Below are 10665 nucleotides of genomic sequence, written 5' to 3'. Positions count from 1 at the left end.
ATTAAAAATGGAACTGCCTCATGACCCAGTGATTCCAATTCTGGGAATTTATCTGAAGAAATACATTCTAATTTTTTGTTGGAAAATTCTTTTTCTGTTGTAGTCTAGATTCTTCTGAGAAAATGTTAATGGTTCACCTGAATGTAAGATGATATGGTTTCATTCTTTTTCTACCAAAGTCGATATAATTTGGAATGCCATTCTAATTAAAATATTTTATTTTTCTTGATCAAGTGGACCAGTGAAGGACTTAAAAATTATTTATATATTTTCTGGATCAAATTTAAAAATAATTATTTCCATTACAATTATAGTGTTGACTTTTATTACATTTTAGCTTTTCATTAACTTCAATAAAGATTAGTTGAGAATTACTATTAAATATTAAAGTTAGCCCTCACTGGTTTGGCTCAGTGGCTAGAATGTAGGCCCACAGGTTTGATTCTGAGAGCACGTACCTGGCTCATTAAAGGCTCGATCCCTGGCCCTAGTTGGGTGTGTGCAGGAGGCAACCAATTGATGTGTCTCTCTCACACCGATGTTTCTTTCTTTCTGCCTCTCCCCTTTCCTTCCACTCTTTCTAAAAATCAACTTAAAATCAAGGGGAAAATGTCCTCAGGTGAGGATTAACAACAACAAAAATTTAAACATTAAAGTTAAATATTAATTGAATTAAATGCCCTGAGTAAATCCTTATAAAAGCCTATGAATTAAATTCTATAATTCCCATTTAACATATGGTGAAACATAAAGATGAAATTCCATGGTCATATAGTTTTAAACATTGATAATCCTTTTGTATTTCATAGGTATTATTAGTAATAGTAATTACTAGTACATTCATGTTAGTAGCAATCTACTACTCAAAACATTTCTTTTCCAAACCATTTTATTTTAAAAAGTGTGCTCACGGCATAAATTAATGATATGGTTTAGTAGCACTAATTGCTTCACTTTTTACATTTGAAAGGATTTAATTAGGCAAACTTAAAAGCCCAGGACAAGATGATCATCCCAGGAGCAGTGTACATGATGCCGTTTAATTAATTTGAATGACCAGTTTTGGCAACGCGGAAACTGTGTTGGACTTTCGGGAACAAAGGGAACAGTGACCTCCCCGGGAAAAGAATGTGGGATAAGCCGATCGGTTACTTATCAGCCCTGCTCTTGTCGCGGTGCCAACCAGACATGTTCACGTTGGCTGGACACGATCTGCAGACGGTGGCTACCCTCAGGGTGACAAAGATAAAATTATGACTTCACTTGCTATGGATAACTTGTCTTTGTTCTAAGCCATTTTAAGACCAAGTATGAGGACAATGTATTCCAAAAAATGTTTCAGCTTGCACAGTAGGACTTTTAATTCTTTGTAACAGTTAGATAGACAAGATCTTATAAATATCAGATGTGCTATTATGAGAAGGAAAGGATTTTTTCAAAGAAGACAAGTTTCCAAAAGAATTTAAACCTCAGCATTACACTTGAATTCAGACTAATGGTTACTGATAAAGAGTTTCATTTCGTCAGAAATGATTCCCAACTGAGATCTTGAAAATGGGTTACAGTGATTATAAGATAGACTATATTTATAACCAGAAAACATTAATAATAGTGATAATATTTAAAAATTTATTGAGCAGCTAATATGTGCTAAACGCTGTGCTATAACCTTTGCAGGAATTGTTTCTTTTAATCTGTAGCCCTGTTCGCTAGATGTTCTGATTAGTTCCAATATAGAGATGAGGAAATTGAGGTCCAACTTCACACTCTTGCTTCTTTTCAGCTCTAGTTAGACACCCAGGGAATTTGTATTTTTTGTTTGTTCGGTTGGTTGGTTGGTGTTTTTTTAAGCACCAATCACATGGCAGCAGGTAGTGGGAAGAGCAAAACTTTGGGAGTCAAAAGATCTGCTTTTTAGTCTAGACTCTGTCTTTGTTACCATTCTATGCCCGGCACTTATCCTAATACCTCTGACATAATAAATATTTAATAAGCCTTTCTGGAATGGAATGGATGAATGCCAACTTGGTATATGATCTTGGCCAAGTAGTTTAAACATTTTAGGCTCTACTTGTTTTTATCCCTTTTCTATTTCATACCTCCCTTGTTTCCAAAAATGATTTCAGGCATCATAATAAAGACACAACTGCATGAGACCTTTCCAGTAAGGATAAAAGGTCAAAAGTGAGTGACTTTAAGAAGGAATAAGTCTAGACCCCAAATCAAAGATCAGAATAGCTGCTTCGCCTGGAGTTTAGATTGAACGTTGCTGCAGAAACAGAGCATCTGCTGGCAACCACCCCACCTGCCAGCTCTTCTGCCACGATTGCCCAGAGCAATCTGCTCCTGCAAGGAGTTGTAAGTGAAGCAGAGGAAAGCCCAAAATATCAGCTTTGCTGTCTAATTATTTTTGATCATTAAATCATTCCAGTTCTAGATGATTATGTTAGGTCCATTTTAGAGCCTGTGATCAAAAATCTATTTAGCAAGACAATTGGATATAGGGGGAGGGAAAGGTTTCTTTCTCTCATGAAATCTGAAATATCCTATTAAATGAAGGAATTAGAAAGGCTTGAAGAGGCGGGTTTAAAGATCAGAAAGAACCAAGTCACAGCCAACCGTGAGTGCCAACATGGCAGCACCAAGCAGCCCTCCCCCTGCCTGGCCGAATGGTTACTGGGAACAAGAGAGACCAGGAGAGAAAGAACAGAAAATGTCCTGTCCATCGCACTCACACCACTTCACATGATTACCAACTGTTTGTTTTGGGTGCAGACCCAGCAGTTTGATAAGAAAAGAATCTGAGTGTTATGGTGAGAAAGGTAAATAATTAACCGTGTTGCTGACACACAGCAGTAATCTGAGAAATCAGGTTTTGCCTCAAAATAATAAGTCTTCATCCCAGAAGTTTTTCTTCACCCTTGGACATCCACGTCTTTACTTTTACTGCAGGAGCCACACCCTCCTTACGTGGGACTAGGCTGCACTTTGGACATCAGGGGGTCTCTGCTAACACACTGAGGATCTATGTCTATTTCTTCAGTGTTTATGGTGCTGTTTGTTCAGCTGCTTCCTCTCTAACCGCTTTCTGTTTGCAGACTCAAAATCAGTCATTTGGTGATTCAAAGAGCTATTCGGCAAAAATGGTGCTTTATCACCTCCCCAGGCCCTCATCAGCACCCTGCATTTCCGGCTTCTATGTGGTCACCCTGCAGGTTTATTAACTGGGAAATGCCCAATAGTTTCGTGGCTCCTTCTGCAAACTGGGGGCTGAGAGCAGACAACTGACCAGACTGTGAATTTTCTCCCTCTTTTCCTAAGCACCTTTCAACTCAGTACATCTGAGTCAATCACAGTCATCAGGGAAACGGAAATAAGGGAAAAAGTGTGAAGAAGTGATGAAACGAATGCAACTGGACTTGAAAATTTGCCAGGATAAATGTATAAGCAAGTGATATGCAACTGCAGTTGCGCCTCTTAAAATTATATCATGCACAGGTTGGAAGCCTTGGGAAAATTATAGTGGAAATTCCTGAATTAAAAGATATAGGCAGTGCCTTTGGCGGACCCGGATCTGTCTCTTGCTTCAACAGTGTTTGGATGGAGCACACCCAGGGATGCCCTTCTTCCAGCCTCTGGCCTCTCTCCTGCATCTTATCCAGTCACCACCTTCAGAACCCCCACCCCCACCCTCCCCCCGACCAGCCAACACACTGTTTATTTGTTTTTCTATCTTAACTCCTTATTGCCCAACAACCATGAGCTCCCAAATTTGTCAGAATTACTCCACCCAGGTGGAGACTGCGGTCACCCTCCTGGCCAACCTGCCTCTGCCGGCCGCCTACACTCACCTCTCTTGGGGCTTCTATCTCCACCGCGATGTGGCTCTCGAGGGGAAGGCCTGGGCTGCTTCTTCCTCAAGTTGGCAGAGAAGAAGCGCTGGGGCTCTGAGTGGCTCTTAATGTTGCAAAACCAGCGTGGTGCCCGCATTCCCTTCCAGGACGTGCTGAAGCCCCCCAGGACAAGTGGGCAAAATTCAGGGATCCATGGAGGCTGCCCTGGCCTTGGAGAGGAGCCTGAACCAGGCCCTTTGGGAGCTGCAGGCCTTGGTTCTACCCACAGACCCTGGTCTCTGTGACTTCCTGCAGAACCACTTCCGGGTGAGCAGGTGAAACTCATCAAGAAGATGGGCGACACCTGACTCACCTCCGCAGGCTGCTGGCCCAGGCTGAGCTGGGCGAGTATCTCTCCCAAAGGCTCACCCTCAAGCAGCATTAGAAGCCTTTGGAGCCCAGAGGCCTTTGAGGGCCCCCCTGGCATCAGGCTTTTACCTGAGCCTCTCCCCCAAACTACTAGCCATTCTTTTAACCATCCTGAAGCCCTCTCCCGTGCATTGGACCAAATGAAACAATAAAGCTTTTTGCAGCAAAAAAAATAATAATAAAAAGTATATATATATATATATATATATATATATATATATATATATATATAATACAGGAGTGTTCGTTATACTTCCCATCCCCTTCTCAGTCCAATTCAGTAAAGTTATTTCAACTGAAGATTTACATCTAAAAATGAAATTACTTACTTTGATCTACTTAGCAATACATCTTTGGTACCACTCAAGAGGTCAGGTGAAAACAGGAGTAAGTATGGAATGTACAGTGAAGATGGATGGAATCAATAATCAATGAAAAGATATCTTGTGACTTCATGAAATAATGTTATCATAGCTGTTTTAGTCCAGTGCATAAGTATAGAGGAGGTGTTAACATTTTATAAATAATGAGTGCGTGACAGAAATTGGGAGCCAGACTTAGTAGGTAAGTGGGATGCTCAACCTGCTTCATCCAATCCTTCAAAGTCCTCTCTTGGTTTATGTGTTTGTGTGTCTAAAGAGGGTGAGGATGAGGATGGAGTAACAATTACTTTTTTTTTTTTTTTGCTTATGAACAACAAACATTTATTTCCCACAGTCCAAGATCAAGGTGCTGGCAAACTCGGTGTCTTGTGAGCACCCACTTCTGGTTTATAGAAGGCAGTCATTTCAGTGTGTCCTTACCTGGAAGCATTTAGGGAGCTGTGGGGTCCTATTATAAGGGCACTAATCCCACTCCTGAGGCCTCCACTCCCATGAACTAGTCACTTCCCAAAGGCCCCACCTCCTAGCACCATCACATTGGGGGTTAGGATTCAACATATGAATTGGGGAGGTGACACAACCATTCCAACCATAGCACTATCTAAGACATAAATAATTTGCAGATTAAAAACTCTGTTCCAAAAGCAATGTACTTACATCAGGTCTACAGAACACAACACATTTTTTCTCAGCTCCTCATCCCCACTTCAACATCCTTCATCAACCTCTTCAGCTGCCTCACACCTTCCCTTGTGTGGTCCAACACCCTGAACACAACATGAAACCTGGTTTAGGTTCCTCTGCAACTGCAGATATTGAAACCCTTTGGTTCAGAGCAATCTTCAGTGATGAACCAACGTTGTCGGATACTTATGAAAGGAAAAGTATTATTGCATTTCTGGTTATGTAGATGGCAATGCCCGAAATGAACAAGCCAAATTTTTCTCAGCAAACATTCATTTGAAAAATCATATTTCTAATTCAATTACACATGAGCATATAAGAATGGCCAATATGAATTTACATTTGATGCTAAGTACATTTGTGTGGACTCTAAAATGCCCATCATTTTAGAATAGTTTTCTCTCATCTACTTAATGCTAATTGTATGAGAAGACTACATCCAATTCCTATTCGAAATCAAGGGATATAAGGTATCTGTTATAAATCAGGATTCGGCTTCACTCTGTTGGTTTTGTATATAAAGCTCATGATTACGGTGACTAGTCCATGGCAGCTAAAGAGAGGGAAAATGGGGAATATAATGCAGGAGTCCTGCTTCAGTGAAAATTATTGTAAATTGAATTTGACAGTATCTGATGGATATTATTCTAGTCACAGACAAACAATGATTTAAAGAATAATATGAAGCAGAATGTGTTACTGCCTCACAGACTCAAAAGCAATAAATCTTCCTCCAATGTGACACAATCATTTTACAATCATTTCTCTCAATCTTTCTCTTTCCCTAAATTTTCCATGTTGTTCTGTTCAGTATTTTCGTGTGTGTGTGTGTGTGTGTGTGTGTGTGTGTGTGTGTGTACAATCACTTTAATAGCACTGAAACACCCTGAAACAAAATTAGGATCCACCAAGATCTCATAGTTGGAATGAGAGACAAAATTCAGTTTGACTCTGATCTATGTAGAGTCCTACAGTAGCATTCAAGAAAGGCCAGCTCCATTTGTACAAGACAAGTGACTTTAAAACTGAGCTGTTTATCAACCATTGCACAACAGAGAGTATAGAATCTAGCATTTTATTATCCGGCCATGTGAACAGAGGCTGAGGAACAAAATGAAGATACTTGTTCCATCCTTCTTTGCAGGGATAAGAAAAAATATTGGAGCAATCTTCACAGTTTAAGAGAAAAAAAAAGAACACATTCAAAAGACAGGTGTTTTTTAAGTGTCACAAATTGGGGATAAGTTTTGGGAACTAAGCACAATGAGTTCAGCAAGAGTATGTGTTTGGCACCTACGGCGGACAGATTAAACCTCTTCTACTGTCCGATAGCACAGCAATGGGACCAATGGTAAAAACTGAGAAAGCAGATTCCACTCACACAAGAAGTCCTGGACAAGAGAATGCGCTGCTTGGGAACGTAGTGATCCCTCATCTCTAGAGCTGGTCCATCCAGTAAACGCTGGATAGTGTTTGTCAGGATTCCTCAGGAGAACTCAACCACAAAGTAGCACTTACATCAACTGCCCTGCAAAGTCCCCCTCTCACCCCAATAATCTATCATCCAATGAACGAAATGGAGGATGAAAGGCAATCGATGTGGAGATGAGATAGTTGATTGGAATTGATCTCCTATGCTAATGTGTCTGCTTCCTGGGCCACATGGATCTGATCTTGCCAAGACTTGAGTGCCCACTGGTTCCATGCCTTCCTAAGATGCTCTTGAGGTTAAGCTATATTTCGGTGCTGAGTTCCTATCAGGGCAGCTCTATCTTCTTTTCTTTTGTTGCATCACAGAAGAGAAATGAAATGATTGTGCCTCTTCTTAAAGCCTTTCCACACCCCAGATGATGGTGGTGATTTTACATCTCCCCTTCAGGACCAAGGTGCTCACCCATCCAGCCCCTAGGAGTACGCACTACCGAAGGCTCACAACTGAGTCTCTCTCCAAGAATGTCTTCACCCACAGTGATGTCTCTTCCATGTAGGTTGCCTGCATGCAATGAGTGGATGCAGGAATACAAAGACTCAATCTTCACTTGGGAGAACTTGAAAGTGTTGTCTCAGCACCATAGCTTCCTGTATCCTCTACCAGAGTTCACCCTCTCTGTCCAGTTTTCCCAGCCCCACTCTCTTACAGATATTATAACCAAGGGCACTCCCAGTAAACTTCTTCAGTAAATCCCCTTTTTGTCATGTTTCAAGAGAATGAACCTAATACTGTAGCAATAATAATGATGATCACAATAATGACAATGGTGACAATGATGACAGTTTGGGGGAGGAAGCTAGTGGTAGCAGTGCAGAAGGAAAACAAACTGCATTTCATTTGCATTGTCCTTTATACTAGCAGTTGAAAAATTCATTTGATCCTCATCATAACTTGTGAGTGGGAAGGGGCCCAAATAATTTCCAATCTACAAATCAGGGAACTGAGAAACACAATCAGTGAAAGGCTCATGATTACAAAATAGAGATAAATTTTGTAGTAAATCTTGTCTTCTGGTTCTCATTTTAATGTCATTTCACCTAATTATAGTGCCATGCGCTTCACAAAATGCAGAAAAATATTTGTTGGATAAATTAGTATAATTTTATTACTTCTTTATCCCTGTTTTTCTCCTGCTGATTCTGCAAATTGGGGGTTGGGGTGAAATAATATGTTAGTGCTCCTGATTTTGAAAACTAACCATAATTCCAAATATTCTGAATTAGTTTTCAATAAATATGCTCATACTCAACAGCTGACATGACCAACTTCTGTTTGGAAATCAGGACTTGTGTATGAATAATGTACAGGGCACAGAAAAAGAAAATATTCCAAAGAATAACACTCAAGAAAGATTTCCATGACATGCTGACACACGACTGTGGTCCTGGATTTCTGTTTACCATGGACTGGTGTAACTTGAATAACAGGTATTAATGGTCAAGGTGTGCACATACCTTAGCTTGGTGCATATACCCGATGGGTCACTCTGGGAAAAAATATTTCCACCACGTCCCAGATGTAAAGAAAACTTTAGAGAACAATCCCCTCTCCCCCAGTTCTGAAGAGCATATGAGCTCCAAGAAATGTTTGTTATTATATAAATGCATAGATGAGGCCAATGAATTTAAAAGAATTTGAGTCCACTTTGATGAGGTGTCACTGATGAAAATATTGCTAGCTATAATTTTGCTCCCCTTCTTTGATTTTGCTCCAGTGAAGTTCCTGTTTGGCTTGTTGGCCATGGCTGTAATGCTTTCAAGTTAAGCTCCTTTAATTAACTGCAGAAAGACTCCCTGTGGTGACCTGGGATACCTCACTTGGTAGGAGTTGTAGGTGAAGATATTCTATAGCAGAGAGAAGAAATCTTGAATGAGCTAGGTCATTGCAACTGAGAGAAAATCAAAACCATTATTCTTCCTTCACAGTGACTTACACCCAGTGTGAAGAACAGCTGGACGCAGAAACTGTTTCATTCATTTCAGGAGCAACTCGGTAGTTTGAATGTCAAGTGATGACTATTGCCGGTAAAATAATCTAGCTTCTAAATTCTGATAGTGCTTTCTCCCTGTCCGCGGGCCTGTGAAAAATGTGATATTTCATTCTAAGATGCAGAAACTATAATAGCTTGATCAAAATGATTTATCCATGCTAAGTGGCAAAACAACAACACTGGAAACATCACCATTCCTTTACAGTTGACTTTCATTCATCCCATCCAAACAGAGCCAACAATAGTCTCTACCTTTGCAGGCAATGAATTAAAACAGGGCCCAAGTCAGAAACCTAGTACAGTAGAAATATCTGTGAGTCTCTGCTTCAGCTACCTTCAATTCCTTGGGCTCCCCAAAGTTTCAATTGGCTTCCCTGTCTCTGCGTGGAAATCCTGTCCCTGATTTCCTAGACTGGTGATTCCCTCCTCATCTTTTTCTTCTCCCATCACTCCCTGGGTAGAAATGCACTAAACAGCAAACCGCATTGAAACATAACGACTTATTCACTTGTATTTCCCCCCACCCAGAATGTGAGCTGTAATTTTGTCATCTGACACCGGATGAGGTTCTTGGCAGGTTGTACAGGTTAAAGGAATGTGTGTTGGACTGAATTGAGGGACAGCCGTGGAATAAGATACAATCCAACTGCGACTTCCCCAGCCTGTCCATTCATTCATTTGTTCATTCACCATATCTGACTCTCTATGCCAGGCTCCATGCTGAGCAATCGGGTGAAAATGAAACAGAAATGATTCCTGCTCTCAGGAAGTTGATAATCTAGCAGGACACAGAGAGCTTAAATAAACATGTGCACATCTATAATAATAAAAGCGTAATATGCTAATTAGACCAGATGTCCCTCCGGATGACCTTCTGGATGAAGCCAGGGCTCTGAGAGAAGCCCGGGTCCTGGGTGCTTGCTAGCAGCCGCAAAGAAGCCTGGGTCCCGGGTGCCAGAGGGAAGATGGTGCCAGCAGCCAGGGGAAGGAAGGCCTACTCTTGCACAAATGTCATGCGTCGGGCCTCTAGTGTAACTATAACTACACTGTGTCTATATTGCCTGTAACTGTGCAGCCCTAGGCCCTGTCGGTCAGTAGTGTCCCTCCCAACGTCCAGCTGTAGAAGCCTTGAAGGACACTCATTCCTCAAAGGGCCCCTCTGACATGAGTCATGACTGAGGACCCCTGGCTGACACCTGGCAGAGGCAGCTCATGGCCTCCCCACTGGCATGCTCCATTTCTTCCTCAATAATGGAATGCTGATATACCTGGGGCCACAGTGTGCCCAGCTGAAAGATGGCATTTTTGAGCCTTACTTGTAGCTAAGACTGGGCAATGGGATATCAGCAGAAGTTCTCCTTACAAGAGGCCAACTCATAGCATTATATGTCAATTGTATCCCAAGTGAAATAAAAAGAGGCCAATCCAAGTGGAAAATATGCCCTTTGCCTCCTTCCCTTCTTCTTGCCTGGAAAACAGTCATGATGGCCGGAGTACAGTAGCCATTCTGTACCATGAGGATGCCTTGAGAATAGAAGCCATTTTCTAAAGATGACAGAACAGAGAGAAGGAGCTGCAATGATGTCCATGGGGCCAGTTGTTACTACCCCTGAACTCCTTGCCTTTCACTTCCTACAGCGAGAGAAGGACCAGCCTCTGTCTTATTTCAGCATTGTGATCTGGGTTGTATCAGATATGCAGCTGATACTAGTCCTAATAGATAAATACGGCGGTAAGACTATTTCTCATGTTTTACCAAAAATTGCAAAATAACTTGAGTCTTCTTTAACAATTGTTGAGTTTAAAACTTGTTCATACATTATCTTATTTGATCCTCATTAAAAAAAAAAAAAA

The sequence above is a fragment of the Myotis nattereri genome (genome assembly GCF_964212035.1).
Source record: "Myotis nattereri genome assembly, chromosome: 2".
NCBI lineage: Eukaryota > Metazoa > Chordata > Mammalia > Chiroptera > Vespertilionidae > Myotis > Myotis nattereri.
The sequence above is the reverse complement of the archived record's forward strand: the minus strand, read 5'-3'. Positions refer to the sequence as shown.